We start from the raw sequence: 4,857 nt of genomic DNA on the forward strand, positions 1-4,857 counted from the left end.
CGACCGAACGTGAAAGTCACATGGTCAGATCAAAGAAGAGACTTGCACTTGGTCCATAGAATCATCGTTTTTTTCCTCTTTAGCGAGGCACATCCCGCTGATTCCCTCCCATAGAACAAGGGTCTTCTAGGACTTAATCTAACTAACGTAACTTAATCATAATTATTTGTATCCCAGGAATCCCCCCGATCCAGCCCATGGGCTAGTCAATCGCCCAACCACTGTATTGGTAGGATTCCTTTAAGAAAATTTGGTTGTTTTTTGCCCAAGTACTGAGAAAAAGAGTTCCCAGGCCCCCTAGCTGCGCTTGAAGAGATAGGCATACCACTCACACACCCAATATGAAATTGCCATTATAACAGATTCGGCTGTCTCTTTCAATGAAAATCATAGTATTACCGATCATAGTATTACCGATCATAATCCTCCACCCAAAATATTGAGTCCATTGTATTACAAAATATATCATCTGGACTCTCCGTTGAAGACCAGCTGGTCAACCAACCAGATCCAATATCAAAATTTGATTCACAAAAGTCGTTCTTTTCAGTTTATCTAAATCTTCCTCGATGTACGCATGGGTGTCCTAGCAACCCGCGAGCCCGTGCATCACCTGGTCAGAATCCTCTAGGATCCTACTTAGGTGTCCTAGCACTTCACTCAAGGACCGCTTTGTCGGTCCTTGCCCATCGTATCGGAAGTGCACCATTTTAACCACATACCGAGGCTGGTCAAGACCTGGCAGGCTTTGCCGCGAGAGCCATGTCCCTCGACGACTCCCCGCCAACTGTTGCAAAAGAAGACTCTTCTTAGTTAAACACATGCCAAATGCTTCCTCCAGCATTCTGGCATAAAACAATCCTTTAAAGAAAATAGAGGTTCTATGTAAGTAAAATTCTCGGTTTGAGATTGGTTCTACAAAACCCTTTTTCATTAATCCATTCTTTCTTAATGAGAATCATTGATCTCTCATCAGGGTAATCTACCCATCATTTGACTGAATGTCCAACTAGATTCTTTATGATTTCGGTCAAGGGAAAACTATGGTAATTCAACGGTAGTCTATTCTTTATGTCAAAAATTGGAATTGGTCACACGACGTTTTTGCTTGATTCAGATTTGAGAGATGGGCAAGTAGTTTACTGCATTCTCACGGTTGAGAGATGGGCAAGTAGTTTACTGGCCACCATTCTCATAGTCCTGGTCTAACCAAAATTATTTGGTTTACTTCTTTGATTCCAAGGATTTTCTTTAGATAAACATCTACTGAACTTGTAACCGTAAGGAAAATTTTTATATAAAAATACTCTTCTTCCATTAATCTAATTTTGGGTAAATATCAATTTGGTGATTTATCCACCTAAAATATCCAAGAATATTCTTTCTACCAATTTAATTATCAACCCTAATTTTTTAGGTGGAATTATGGTGAAAATTTCTCTTTTGTCACCAAAATTTAATTTAAAATACCATAAAAATTCTTCTTTTAATTGAATACAAATATCCATTTTTTAATATGCTTAAAATTCCTCTTTTTGCATTTAAATTATTGAATTCCAAATGTCATGGGAATTCCTTTTTTATCACTTAAAAATTCTTATACATAAAATAAATTTATCTAAAATATCTCTTAAAATTAAATTAAAATATCCATTATTTTAATATCCCAAAATTTTTCTTTTTCCATTTAATTACATGGATCTCCATTATCATGGGAATTCCTCATTTTGCATAAAATAAAATTACCAAAAAATTCTCTTTTCTTTAATTAATTATTTATACATAAACACTAAAATTTTATTTCCCATGAATTTGATATAAGTCATTCTTCTAGCATAGGATGTCTAATCCTAGAATATGGTAGGAAGTCTTCTTTCAGCATTATGCATTAAAAAAAGTTATGTATTATTTTCTAAAAGATTCGCCATAGCTTCGCTGCTATTACTGATAATTTTTAATTTTTCTGAAAAGAATAAGATTGTGTAATACGATAGAAGAACTATCCTTAAACTTAAATCCAAATTATGGAATCAAATCATAAATTTACCATAATTTTATTAACATAAAAGCATAAAAATACTATTTTCTTAACCTCTAGCTTAACAAGCTTAGAGTTTGGTTTTGAATTAAGAATATTTTTCTAAAGAATTAGCCATAGGAATGACTATTCTTTTGGGAGAGAGAGAAATACATAAAAAGCATTCTAAATAAACATAAAGATTAAATTTTTTGTTATTAATCATTAAAGTTCTTATAGAAAGCTTGATTTGCATTAAAAACAACTAATTACAAACTTCTCAAGCTTGAGAGGGGTTGAAAAGTGAAATCATTTGAGAATATTAACAAAAACCATGAGGTTTGGCTTGCTTCTTTATCTAGAAGTGAAGCCCCCAACCAATCAATTGGTTTAGTGAGCTGAGAAGAAAGCTCCAAGAGTTGTTGAAGAGAGAGAGAAGCTCCAATCTCTCCAAAAGTAGAGGATTTTTAAGGGATAATTGAAAATATGATTATTTTAATGTAATAGTGACATGGTTTCTAGCTTCAGTTTGACTGAATTTGGATAAGATTTGGACTAGTTTGGGTCCCTTTTTGATCCAGTTTAATCCAGGAGAGATAAAAATATCACAATTTTTTTGAATTAAAAAACCCTCCCACATGTTAAGGAGGCACCTACCTCAAAGGTCTCCCCTTTCTTACCAAGGTTTTAAAAATTCATCATTTCTCCAAAATATCTCATTTTTTTAGTAATATCACTTTGTTTTTAACTAATAAACCTTGTACTCTTAGTCAACTATTCATCTTATGTGAGCATTTACTCATTTTTGGGTATTTTCTTTTATTCTTTGGATTTATCTCATCCCAACACTTGGATTAATCCTATGGGCCCATAGGAACCTTAATTGGACCATAATCCAAAAATTTCTCAAAATCTAGATCCTTAGGCGCTAAGGTCTCTTATATCATTTTTAATTGATTCCTAATGCACATTAGAGAATTTATTTTGAACTTCTGTTTCAGGGAAATATATTTTAGATATTAGGAGAATTTTTATATCTAAAAATATCTCAATATTGAATTACCTCTCTCTATAATTTTTCTTCTCTCTAGGCAAAAACAAGGAAAAACAATATTTTCTTGCATTCTGAAATAGAGAATGATTACAGGGGATTGAGGTAAAAGCTTATTCATTATTCAGACTGAGGAGGAATCTTACATCTGACATAGAAGATTTCTGCCTGAAGGACACATATTATGATCAAAAGAACAAGCAAGACATTTCAATAGAAGTATTGAGGGTGGAGTGTTTCCTATACAAGTGCCTCTTATGGACTCGTACAAAAAATGGACAATTGTGCCTTTATAGATCCAAAAGCAAAGCTCACAAAGTGACAAGGAAGACGAGAATAATCGGAGAGATAGATCCAAATACAGAGCTCCTTTTAATTAAGTGCACTTAGCTAGGTGATTGTACTCCATGTCTTTGTTTCATATTCCTCTACTGTAGAGAGAGTGTGTGAGAGAATATTTTCGGCCATGGATAGTAGCCCTTTGTCCATGTGAATTTGTTGGCTGGGGAGGTCTGCCTCCAAATTTTTGGAAAATTTGTCCCGGTGACTCGGCCCTTCTTATGCCTTATGTGCCAATGCTGTTACCCATGGTTGTAGTTGCGTTGGTATAATGAGCTCTATCCTAGCAAGAGTCTTTTGCTGCTTCTTCCCTCTTTTTTTGATGTTCTCCTTCTCTCCTCTTCCTCTCTACTTCCTCATGTTGTTTCCTTTCTTCTTCCTCCTTTCTTTTCTCTACTTCTCCAGCTTTTTTCTTTCTTTCGGCTTTAGCAAAAGCTTCCTGTTTCTTCTTCTCCTCTAGTTCCTTTTTCCTTTCTTCTTCTTCTGCCTTTTGTTTCTTGACCTCTTCTGGGTCAGGCAGTAGTTCTTCATCAACTATGTTCTTCCTCTTTTGGCTCGCTTTCTGGGCAATGTTTTGCCACTCCTCCTCATCATGCTTATCTTCCTTGAATGAGCTAAAAGTTACCTTAGGGGCTTTTGAAGATCTTGTGGCTCCTTTGTGCTTCTTCTTCTGGAGATGTCTCTTGTTTGTTGGTCTACAGATCTCGGCGCTTAGGCAATTTCCCTTAGGTGTGCATGCACTATAGTGGGTTGTTTCTCCTTTGCCCAGGTGGCTACTCTCTTGGCCATATTCTCCTTATAACTTTCCACCCAATTTATATTTTCTCCCACTTTTGCTACTTTGAGAAATCTGTAATTCATGTTGGACATGTCCTCCGGCTTTCCCATAAACATGGTGTTCTGTAAGAAGAAGATAAACTACTCTCACCGTATCTCATCTACTACATCCTTCACCTCGTGTATGTTCCCTATCTTAGGAATCTCTTCTTCTACCCTTGGCATGCTGGTGTCTAGAGCACCATCCATAGGCAGACCAAGCACATGGTGTACTACATTTTGTGATATTTATATTGGGTGGCTGCTTCCCTGCCACATGCACAGTGTTTGTTTTCAAAAATTGATTAATGAGTTTTCCTCCATCTTCTGGGTCCTGGAGCTCCTCCCATTTTCAGTCAAAAAGTTTTTTGAATCTAGAACTTTTTGCCATTCTTGATGCTCCTCCTTTCTCATGTCTAGTATGAACATGGGCATGCATAAGCTCCTGTCTGCTTTTTTGTTGGACCTGAGCATCTTGTTGATTTTCGGCATGGTGCTATTGTTTGAAAGGATGCTGCAGATGGGTGAGATTGTTTCAAGTGAGAGCATAGAATGAGAACGTGAGTGTTTGTGCTCTTTTTGCCGATGTTTTCTCTTCTTGGCTTCCTTTTTTGGGGTGTTGTCGCTTTCAGCT

The sequence above is a fragment of the Cibotium barometz genome, chromosome 54, assembly GCF_041138505.1.
Source record: "Cibotium barometz isolate CiBa-2024 chromosome 54, ASM4113850v1, whole genome shotgun sequence".
NCBI classification, from domain to species: Eukaryota; Viridiplantae; Streptophyta; class Polypodiopsida; order Cyatheales; family Cibotiaceae; genus Cibotium; species Cibotium barometz.